The sequence below is a fragment of the Protopterus annectens genome, chromosome 12.part0 (genome assembly GCF_019279795.1).
Source record: "Protopterus annectens isolate FY-2018-M chromosome 12.part0, PAN1.0, whole genome shotgun sequence".
In the NCBI taxonomy this organism is placed as follows: domain Eukaryota; kingdom Metazoa; phylum Chordata; order Ceratodontiformes; family Protopteridae; genus Protopterus; species Protopterus annectens.
This window is the reverse complement of record NC_056746.1, coordinates 974,303,171-974,315,483: the sequence shown is the minus strand read 5'-3', so window position 1 is coordinate 974,315,483 and position 12,313 is coordinate 974,303,171.

The following is a 12,313-nucleotide window of genomic DNA, read 5'->3' as shown; positions in this document are numbered from 1 at the left end:
ACAAAAATGACACTTCCTGTGTTTTTATGGTGAGTCCACCTCCCACACTCATTTGCCCTTCCTGGCTGACATGAAAACAAGGAGAAAAAAAGAAAGGAAGCAACCACAACAGGGCATTTATCTTTAGAAACTCGTAGATGAGCCATCTTGGTGAAAGGTGTACAGACAAAATTCAGAGGTAGCATTTGGACTGTGGCAAAGTTGTTGAGGATTAGGCATCTGTAAGTCACATTTTATCTCACATCTTGCACATAGGATATACGTCTGACATACAATGCTGGTAAAGTGTAAAGGCTTTGGTATACTGGCCAGATTGTTTGGCTATCTTTGGCAGGATATTCCAACAATAAAGAATACTGCAACAGTGATAAAGAAGGATGCATTTATACAGCTAAGGCACCCCACCCTAGCCAAGGATGCCTAGTAGTTCCAATGGTGATCTACTCAAATATCTCTTATTATTGCAGGAATTAATTTACTTATGGGAAGTTCTTACACAACTGTACAGTATTCTTTGCATAGATCAATTCTGCTGTAGCGCTTAGTACTGGGATAATCCCGAGTGCTCATAAGGCAAGAGATTGCAGAATTTATTTATTTCATATTTGTTGACCGGGTTAGTCCGACTGAGCTAAGTAACCCTTTTTCAGCGGAGGCCTGGGAAGAAAAGCTCCAAGCATTGTCTAGTTAACAGTGTTTAGAGAAAGTGCAGATGGAAGACCAGATATCTGCCTCAAACACAGCTTATACATTAACCTGCTTTGAGCCACACTAGCTGCTGTCTTCAGGCTGCTTGTCAGATATGAGCTGGCAAAGTTACTGCTCCAGCACTGAAATCAACCTTTTACCCACCAAATTGCATCTAACCTGTCTAACCTTGCTTCTCTCACAATCTGCTGCCCAGAATAGGTTGTAAACATGCACTCCTTTGGAATCCTCAGATTCAATGGAAGAGGGATGATTGGAGGGATGTATTAGATACACAGGACGTACAGAACCTGGTATGGTCAGTACATAACTAACATATCCATTTCATTCCATCTGTCTGGTCCTATGATGGGTCAGAATCCCTAGCGATTGGAATACTTGGATGGTGTCATGACATGACACCTTTGAGGAAGGAGGCTCCAAAGAAAGCCCTTGATCTTGAAACCAAATCCAGTTTATAATGTTTAGAAAAATGCACTGTAGACCAATTTGCTACAGCACAAATGTTATGAATGGAAACATTTTTGAAACAGGCTGTAGAAGTGAACACAGAAAAAACTGTGTGAGCTCTCAGTCTACATGACAAAGGCTTATTATAATTAGTATAGACAATGTTATTAAAGACTCTTTCCCAGTTTAATAGTTGCAAAGAATATAAATAACAGAGTCCTTCCTGAATGCTTTAGTGCAATGTGTTTGTGAATGTCTAGGGTGTATTCTCCCTTACTAGAATAATTAGGGGAAAAAACACTGAAAGGTAGACTTGATTTATGTCAGATTCTGATGCCATTTTAGGAATGAATCCAGAGACTGTCCTTAAGAAAAATCAGATATTGACAGAGAACAGAATGGGCATTTTAACAAGATATTCTCATAGCTAAAGTGAATGCCACCAGCAACAGGTTTTTCCATGTAAGGAATGTTTAAGTTAATTTAGGAAGCAGGCTCGAAGGGTAGTGGTGTTAAAGCTTCCAACATGGAATTTAAATTCTAATGAAACATAAGGTGTCTCATAGGAAGTCTAAGAAAAACTCTTCTCAAGAAGGCCTTGTAGGTCTGTGAGAAGCTAAAGATTGGAAGTCTGACTCTGGAAAAAAAATAAAAATTGAAGCCAATTAGACCTGCATAGTCAAAATTTTGGCTTGTGCTAGAATACATACAAAAACTTTTAATACCTCAGGAACTGAAGATTCAGAGGAATTTATTTCCTAAGAAGAGACCCAGAGAGCAAAAAGCCTCAATTTACTAAGATGGACATTTTGTGTAGAATCTAAAATGATGAAAGAATCTGAACATCCTGGGATAGGACAAGGTGCCTGTTCATTAATGGAACTGGAGAAACCAAGCAGCTAGTTTCAGCTTCTGCAGATCTGGGTGTGGCTTCCTTAATGACGGAGACAGCAGATTGTGTTGGATCTGGAAGCCAAGGTGATTCCTTTAGCAGTCAGTTTTAGCAGAGGAAATCAAATTTGTTTGGGCCAGACAAGAACAATGATGATAACCATCACTCTGCATCAAATAGCTTTCTGCAAAAAATTGGGAATCAAGGGTACAAGTGGGCCGGTATAGAAGTCCCTTGAAGATCATTGCTCTACTACAGCATCTCTCTGTGACTGCCCATCTTGGGGGATCAAGGCAAAGTAGATGCTACATTTTGAGTTGACTGAGTATGCAAAAAGACTTCAATATGGCTGTCCCCAACAGCTGAAGATGGTCTGAGCCAACTCTGGATGGAGAGCCTACTAGTGGGACATCAGAATAGTTATTGATGAGCCTGTCTGCAAGGCACTTAGATTTCTCAGAAACAGGCACTGCTACCAGAAAGTGATAAAAAGGTAGTCTTATATAAGGATATTTTGAAGGATGGTGGAGCCAAAGGACACACATGACCTAGACTGCATGTCCAGCTTGTAATGGGAGACAAAATGGTGCACGGTAGAGCAAGCAGCTGCAACATAAATGTAAGCTAAAGGCAATATAGTGCAGAAAGCTGTAGATGCTGCAAGCACTCTGGTTGAACAGGTTTTGGGTTTATGACGGAAAGATATCTTTCTTTTTATATGTAAACTTAGTATAATCAGAAAGCCACAGACAATGTGACTTGATAATCCATACACAAAAAGGAAACAAAAATCTGATATTTTTTCTAAAACCCTTGGAACAATGCAAATAGAATCTCAGTTGATGGTAGACATTCAGCAAATGGAAAGTGCATTCTCCTTTACTGGAAAAAATTGGAAAGACTGGAAAGTTAATGGCTTGACTTGGCAGCTTCAGAGGCCACTTTGGGAAGAAAACTGGGATTGGTTCGAAGAGATACCCCAACCTTATGGAAGATCAGAGAGGGGGGCTTGTAACATAATGATTAAAACTGTGAAATTCTTCTACTTGATGTAATGGCTACCACAAAAATGGGCTTCCATGATAGAAACTTAAGTTCTGCTGAAGTTGTTGGTTCAAAAGGTAGTCTGATAAAGGCTTGAAGCAACAAAGTAATGTCCTATGCTGGAAATGGATCCCTCAGAGGGGGTCTGAGAAGAAATTCTCCTTACAAAAAAAATGCTTTGGACAAAGAAGTACAGTTCTGGGTTTTTTCCATGTGAAAATTAGATATGGCTAACACCTGTACTTTGATGGTGGTAAAAAAAAAACTATCACTTAGTGAAACAATTCTGCCAAAAACAAAAACAGATGGTAGAGGTGCTGAAAAAGTACCACACTCCTCGGATGATGCCCACATTGTAAATCTCTATTTACTTCAATAGACTTTTTTGGTGCTTAGCGTTTGTGATGAGGATAGAATATGGATCAATTCAACAAAGCATGGTATCCTTGGCTATCACTGAAACTGGATACACCAAACAGTTAATTTCAGGGCCTTGATGGTCTGCTGACTGGATGGATGTGACAGGAGCCCTGGAAGAGGGTCCAGTACACAGACAGGGTGTTTTAGATAAGGCCAAAGGAAAGGAAAACATTCCTAACAAGGCCAAAAGGGGGAAATGAGAATCCATGTTGCCTTCCACCAAATTGCTTTCTGAAGAACTTTGTTATTAGGAGAAAAAGGTAAAAAGATGCAGAACTGGGAGCCAAATGTAAATCAGAGCATCCCTTGATGACAGATCCTCTTACGGGAACAGGGCAAAGTATTATTGTACTCTATGTTCAGAGAAGTGAAAAATCTGCAGCAAAGCTGGCCCCAGCAACTGAAGACCACAGTTGTCATGGACTGGTTGATGGACCACTTCTGAGACAGAAGTATGGATCTGCTCAGCTTGTCTGCTAAACAAATGGAACTCCTTGGGATGAGTGATGGCACTAGAAAGTGTTAGGAAGACATTGCCCATTGACAAACCCTTATGGCTTCTTGATATAGTAGGTATTGTTGGGTCCCCCTATTACTTGTTGATGCATCAGACCATGTCCATATTGTCTACCTGGATGGAATTCACACCCCTGTGAAGGAAATCTTGAAAGGCCTGCAACACTAGGGACTGCCCTAATTTCTCAGATGATGTGAAATTTAACCTCTGAAGTAATTGGAATGCCTTAGAACATCTTCCCTTTAAAAAAATGCTTTCCATCCCAGAAGGGTGTCATCTGTGACCACCATGACTTCGCAGGTGGGAAGATGATCGATGGAAGATAACTAATAGGGAAGTCAACAATCAGCAGTTATGCTGTCAGCATATTAAGTGAGGTGAACTGGGACTTGCATGAGTTGAAACAGCATGGACCACTGGACACGAGTCCACCGTAGCACCCTCATGTAATACGTGGCCTGAGGAACTAGTGTGAGGGGAAACCACGGACTCCAGCAATCGAAGGATATCTTGGTGGAGGATTTAAGAGAGAAGCAATCTAGGATGATGTGAAGAGAGCACTCCAGTCCAGAAGCTTGGCAATTTGAGACATGTCCAGGTGGCAACCCTATGAATTCTACTGTCTGGGTCAGTATCAGCTGGCTTTTCTTCAGATTGACAGTAATCCACAGTTGGTGACAAAGTTGTTGCAAGTCATTCCTGGACTGAATAAGTAGATCCTTGGTGGATATGGTGAGGCACCACTCATCTAAATAAGGGAAAGTAGAGCTGTGTAAGATTTTACCATAAAAGTAGATATCCATCTCTTCACTATTGCAGTATTCTTTACAATAGGGATCCCCTGCCATGAGTGGCCCGACATTCAGCCAATATACCAAAACCTTTGGGCTGCTTTAAGGTATGTCATACATCACACACATATCCTCATAACATAGGGCATAAAGATGATGTCCGGACATACCATCCTCAGAACTGAGAGACCCAGTAGGAAAGCCAGTCCAAGGAGAAAAGAGGTAAGCAGTATATCCAGAAGGAAAAATAACCAAGGAGGAGGGAGAGAGTGAATACTGCAACAGTGAAGAGAAGGACATCTACCATTATGGCAACATCTTACACAACTGTACTATGTCCCTCCATTTCACCGTTACAGTATTCTTTACAATAGGGAGAGTGTAAAAGCTCAAGAAGAAGAGATGGAGGAGGATGGACCAGCACGGCTCTCTAGGAACTCATGATGGATAGCCCTAGCAAAGCCTGCTCTAGCTCTGGAAATGTCATCTAACTTGTAGTGCTTGGTAAATGTATGAACAGAAGTCCAAGTAGATGCATCAAGAATAGAGTTAGTATCCAAACCTTTGAAAAAAAAGCATCAGAAAGAAGCCACAGCTTTAGTAGAATAAGAAGGAGGAAGGTTCTTACCATGAAAGGAACAAAAAGATGACTTTAGAAATCCAAACAGAAATAGTTTGCTTGGACACAGCTGATCCTAAAGACCTAGAATGAAAAGAAACAAAAAGCTGATCAGACTTACGAAAAGTCTTAGTCTTATCCAAATAGAATCTGAGTTGTCTATACACATCCAATGTGTACAGCACCTTCTCACTGGCAGATTGCAGAGAAAGGAAAAAAGTGGGCAAATGAATAAACTGATTAATGGACAACTCATTCACCACCTTGGGCATAAAATTATTAGTATGAACGGACACTGTCCTTATGAAACATATGTTGCAAAGAAGCTGAAGGCTCAAAAGAAGCCTGGGTCAATTTTCCTAAAACAAAATTAAGATCCCAGGGGAGGAGGAACAGGCTTCCTGGGTGGCCTAATATGAAGGACACCTTTACAGAATTTTTTAGCTTCAAATCTCGAAGCTAAAGGAGGTAATAAAGGCAGAGAAGCAGAAACAGCTTTTAAGTGGGCCTTAACAGAAGAATAAGCCAACCCAGCATTGAGCAGTTCACAAAGATGAAAATCAAAGGAACATCTACAGAAAACGGATCCAGGTTACAAGACAGGCAACAAACAGAAAACCTCTTCCATTTGGATAAGTAGGATTTCCTAGTAGTGGGTTTCCTGACCTCATGCAGGACCCTAAGAAAGTCCTCAGAAAAAGACGTTTATGTGGAATCAAAATCCTTATCACCCACAGTGTCAGTTGAAGAGTGGACAGATGGGGATGGATGAGAGATCACTTGTCTTGTGTGAGTACGTCCACCCTGTGAGGTAACTTGAGGTGAATGCCTTTGACTAAATGAAGAATAGGGAAACCAATGCTGTCTCAGCTAAAAGGGAGCCACCAACAAGATTTTGGGAGCATCCTGTTGTATTCTGAACAGGACTTTTGGAATGAGGATAAGGGGAAGAAAAGCATAAAGAAACACCCCTTCCAAGAAAAAGAAAAAGGGCGTCCACCTTCCAAACCAGAGGACCTGGCACACTAGTACATAATAGAGGAAGATGTCTATTCAGAGAGGAGGCAAAAAGATCCATTTCAGGAGTACCCACTGGTGGACAATGCCCAGAAACACATCTCTGTGAAGCATCCATTTGTGGGATGGAGTTATAGACCTGCTCAGAGAGTCTGCCACAATATTTTGACATGAAGGAATGTAAACTGCCTGAAGAGTCACTTGAAACCAGATAGCTAGTTCCCACACCAGGAGTGCCAACCAGCAAAGAAATAGACCTTGTCCTCACCATTTGTTCACATACCATATCACTGTAGTACTGTCTGTAAACACCTTCAGAGGTCCTGGGGAGAAAAGAGGATGAAAGACCTGAAGTGCCAGCAGAAGAGCTCTCATCTTGATGTTGATGTGGTCTTTCTGTTGATGAGGCAAACCAGACTCCCTGCAGCTTCAGGGAGCCGAAAACTGCTCCCTATCCCTCATCTGAAGCATCTGTGAACAGCTCCTGAGAGGGAAGAGGTAGATAAAAAGGGAGTCCCAGACAGAATCATCTGCTGAATTCACCATTTAAGTCCCTGCTTGAGACATGGAAGAGGAAGAACTAAAAATTTGAGGGGATGAGAATGCTGAAGCCAAACTGACTTTAGGAACCACTAAAGTTTTCTCATGTGGAGTCTGGCAAAAGGGAGCATAGGAATGGTGGAAGCCATGAACCTGGAGCACTTGCTGTTACTGAGGAAGAAGGGAATTAAAAAAGGAAATGAGTGTTAGGGCCTTGGGAGGAGGCAGATATGTCAGCATAGGAACAGTCTGGATTCCTGCACTCCAGAAAGACAGGATCCTGAGGAGTCAGAAAGAACATTTTGAAATTTATAGTGAACCTCAGGCTCTGCAGAAGGGAGACTGCAAAATGAAGATTTTGCAACAAAGTCTCTACAGAAGATGCCTGAAACAGGAGGTCATCCATGTAGGGGAAGACTTGGATCCCCCTAGTGTGCAACAAGCAATCACAGAAGCTAAGCATTTGGTGAATACCCTTGGGGCAGTAGAAAGGCCAAAAAGCAAATAAGAGAACTGAAAATGCTAGGAAGCAACAGAGAAATGTAAAAACTTCCTGAAATGGGGATGAATCAGGATATAAAGATAAGCATCCTTGAGATACAGAGACAGCAGATAAGCCTAAGGAAGCAGAAGAGGGAGCAAAGTCTGAAAGGACATTTGAAAAGAGGGGACCTTCAGAAAAGTCCAGAACAGGTGTCCAAACACCCTCTTTCCTGGGCTCCAGAAACATTCTGGAGTAAAATCCCTTCCCTCTCTGGGAAAGGGGAACTTCCTGAATAGTTCCCAGAGTCAAGAGATCCTGAAGCACCCCTGGAAAGAAAGACAACTGTTCTTGAGGGGGCTGAGGAATGCCTAAAAAGGGGGGGGAGAAAGCAGACCATGAAATACCCTAGGCAGATAATGGACAGAACCCAGGAATCCTGAGTAATCTTTAACCAAACAGGGAGAAGGGGAAAGATGAAGAGAAAAAGGAATGTGGCTGAGAAGAACATGACAGTCAGACAGCAGCCTGGATTGTCAGGAAAAGGAGGGTAGTCAGACAGCAGCCTGGCCCATCAGGAAAAGGAGGATAAGTCAGACAGCAGCCTGGTCCATCAGGAAAAGGAGGATAGTCAGACAGCACCCTGGTCCATCAGGAAAAGGAGGATAGTCAGACAGCACCCTGGTCCATCAGGAAAAGGAGGATAGTCAGACAGCAGCCTGGTCCATCAGGAATAGGATAGTCAGACAGCAGCCTGGTCCATCAGGAAAAGGCTAGTCAGACAGTAGCCTGGTCCGTCAGGCAAAGAAGGATAGTCAGACAGCAGCCTGGTCCATCAGGAAAAGGAGGATAGTCAGACAGCAGCCTGGTTGTCCAAGAAAAGGACATATTGTTGGTACAGAAGTTTGATTAGCTTTAGCAGGAGAAGCCCATATCCTATCCTTCTTAACCTTTGGGGGAGGGTGAGTCTGCCTACAAAAAAAGGCTGGCTTATTGGGGTAATTCCTCTGAAATTCAGACACAGGAGAAACAAAAACATGTTTAAGTTCCTGCAAGGCCTCGCCCTTATCCTGAAAAGAATTAAACAAATCAGCAGCAACTTCACCAAGCATTTGTTGTCTAGAGGAGCATCCATTAACTTGGCCCTTAATATCATCAGGCAAAGTTTGACGCCAGAGCCAGGAATATCTCATCACAAAACCCAAAGGCAGCAGCTCTAGAAGCAGCATCTGCTGCATCATAACTACACTTAATGGAATGATGAACCACCTTGGACAAAGTCCCTAATAGAGAAAGAGCAGACATTTTCCCCGGAGAGTCTGGGAGATCAGACATTACTTGACAAGCCTTGGAAAGAAGAGCCAAAATGTACCTGGACATTTTGGTCTGATAATTGACAGCCCTAAAAGCTGAGGTAGCAGAGGTATAAACCTTCTTACATAGCCCTTCCACAGTTCTGCTGTTTTTGTCTGAAGAAAGAAACTTAGTAGAAGGTAGCAACTGAAACGGCTTATCAGAAGCCACAGGCACCACAGAAGGGTCAACAGAAGGGCACCTATATAGAAATGTACAGTCCTCAGGAACTCTATAAAACCTGTCAGGTTTCTTTGGGGCAGGGGGCTGGGAATCCAGAGCCTTCGAAGCAGTAGAAAAGGCATTCAACAAGGAAGGCAAAACAAGAGGAACAGCAGAAGGTCTAGGAGAGTCCATTTGCAGGAGCTTATAATACCTCTCTTCTGCGCCTCAGAAACCTGGGCACAATCCCATTAAAAAAACTCCATCATTCTGGAGATTGTCCCCCCAAAACAAATGTCCTCAAAAAGAGTGTCAGGAATAGTATATTCTTGTTCCTCAGGCCCATAGTCTAAAGGACAGGGAATCTGAAATGAATAAGCAAGGGATTTCTCATCTGAATCCACCTCCACCTCAGAGAAATCCTGTTTACTGGGTCTTTTAAGAGGAGTGGAAAACCAAGGGAGGGTTAGAACAGAGACCCAATGAAGAGGTTTCAAAGTCAAAGCATTAAACAACCCCGGAGTAAAATTTTGCCATTCACTCTGTAGGTCCTTAGTAGCTGGACAAATATGCTTAGTTTTTTGCTTTTTCTTCAAGGGGACATCTGCCTTATAAAACTTAAAGGGCTCTGACCCTGAAAAGCATTCAATAGTAGTAGCCAAAAAAACACAAACTAGTAATACAAGTACTAGGAAGAAGCGGAAGGGTAAATTAATCAGGCCACCTGTCTGAATAAGTTTGTTTTAATAAATATGGACAAAAGCGCTTACATCATTTAAAATTTAATGTCTGATTCTTGAGTTACCCTTCCACTTCTTCCTAGTGCTTGTATTCAATAGTAGCAATCAGAACTTCCTCCTTGACCAAAATCTAAGGGACACCACCAGTTCCCTTGGAAATAATCAGCTGCTGTAACCCCAAACATCTGAAGCAGATGTCTGCAAGGCTTCCAAGTATGTGAATAAGACTGGATCCATGCTGGCCTCTGAAACGGTTGCAGCAGAAGAATCCAAAAGCAGAGCCTGTCAAACCTCCAGCGGAGGCTGCACAGCAGAAGAATCATCCCTAGGCTTCTTCACAGATGGCTGTCCCTTGGAGCAGGAAATTCCTTCTATAGTGTCTTTTGCTATAAGCTTAAGATGTTGATTCTCCAAATACAAGGCAAGGGAAGAAATTGGACTAAGGAGTGTCTCAGAAACAAAGGGCCTGACAAACTGAATGTATGGTCATGGGAAATGCCGAGACAAACTAAGCACCGCTCATGTCGGTCTTTATGAGGAATCTGTCTCCCACACTGGCATTTAACCTTCTTGGATGGCATGAAACCCCACAGGCAACAATACAAAAAATAAAGATAAAATAAAAAAAAAACTCATCTGGGCTGTGATGCTCCTGCACTGGCCCAGTAATCAAGGAGCCTCAATCCTCACCACTAGCACCAGTGAGGGACGTGCACATTGGGAGGATTACAAGTACATACACAATAAAGTACAATTTCCCTTAAGAGCACACAGAGATCACAGTCAGTCTGGGGGCTGGTTTGTCTCTCTTTCTCCAGATCCCAAATAAGACTCTCCACTGGCACAGCTATAGGGTTGAGATCTCAGCTGAGTGGCCAAGCCAAAACCTCCACCACCCTCTCTGTCAAACCAGTGCTTCGTGACCCTGCACAAGTAACAGACACATGCACTTTAAGATTTGATTTATACACAAACACACCAGAGAAAGGCTGGCAGGCACAAGTTTACTAGCTATGCCCCCTTCTGCCCAGACTATAAGGTAGTACCAGCTGCCACCAGCCACTACTTAGCTACTATAAAAAGCCCCTTACAAAGGGTGACCAATCCTACTGTGTAATGTTACTATCAATCCAAATGGTAACTGTGACCAAGACTTTCAAGGCTATTTAGCAGTGGCCTATACAGTGTTGCTAAATAAATATGCAAGTACTTAGAGCTTAAATATCTCTAAACAATCCAACCACAGTTAAAATGCTTAAATATATTTAATAATAAATAAAAGAACAAGACAATGCTCAAACACTAACTACAGAGTTCAGAATCACAGGAAATGTTTTAAAACATTGCAGGACAGTCTCAAATAAATACAGAAAACATCTAAACTAATCATTACTATATTCATATCTATAGCTAAAAGATACTATGCCCTAAATAACTTCCTTACAGAGCAAGGAAAATGCAGATGAGTGGATGTTCTTGCTAGGTCCAAGAAAACACCAAGCACAGTCTCTGACAGAGTTTCCAAATTATTATCATAACATTACTGCTGGGTTAGCCTGGATAACATCACTCTATTACCTGCCTTCAGTTCCCAGGCTAAAAGAAACTTAACAAAATTTAACATTCCTCTGTGAAAAATACATATCTCTCAGATGTTTGCTCAGAACTGGAAGTCGTAAAACAATTAAATACTTTTACATTTTAGACCTAGTAATTACTTCTCTACAAGACAATAGAAATAAACTTCTAGATCTAGACATTGTGTCTACTTGCTGCACTGAAACTACTTGTTATAGCACACTGTAAAGCACTTTTAAATTTCAACTTATTTTCTTGAAGTTTTGCAAGTTAACTCTGTAGGTTCCAGCTTCTACTATTAAAACATACATTTGCACAGGTATATAGTTCTTTTCCAATAGGGTACACTGCGGTTACATTCTTGAAGCTCAGTACATAACATACAGTTCATCACATACTTCTGTACCAGTAGTTTAATATACACATTACATTTTTAAGACAAGCATATGAATCATATCACTATTTACAAATGACTTATGATTATTTACAAAATCCCAGGTAGCTGGGCTGGCAGTGTCAAATTTCTATATAAATCATAAATATTTCCAAGTGACATATATTTACAAAATTCCAGATAGCTGGACTGGCAGTATTTCCCTAGTGTCCCATAGGACCTTATCTAAAATGGTTTGGACAACAGAAAGAAGTGGCATTTAGACAGATGATCAAGAGATGGTGTTTGGACTAGCGGCAAAGAAGTTCTGAGCATGGTACATCTGAATGTAACCTTTATGCCCTAAGTTACATGAGGAGCATACATGTGATGTACAGTGTACCAAAAGGCTTTTGTATACTGGCTGAATGGCTGCCCTTGGCAGGGGATCCCTATTGTAAAGAATAATGAAACAGTGAACTAGAAGGACATCACCTGGTACCCTTGCAACCTTAGATTTACTGTTGCCATTGCCACTGCCATTCATTTAGTTTAACATCCTGGGGGTGTGGGGAGACTATAGGGTAGTGCTCTGTACTGAAAACAACTGGCTCCAATTTGAAAGGAG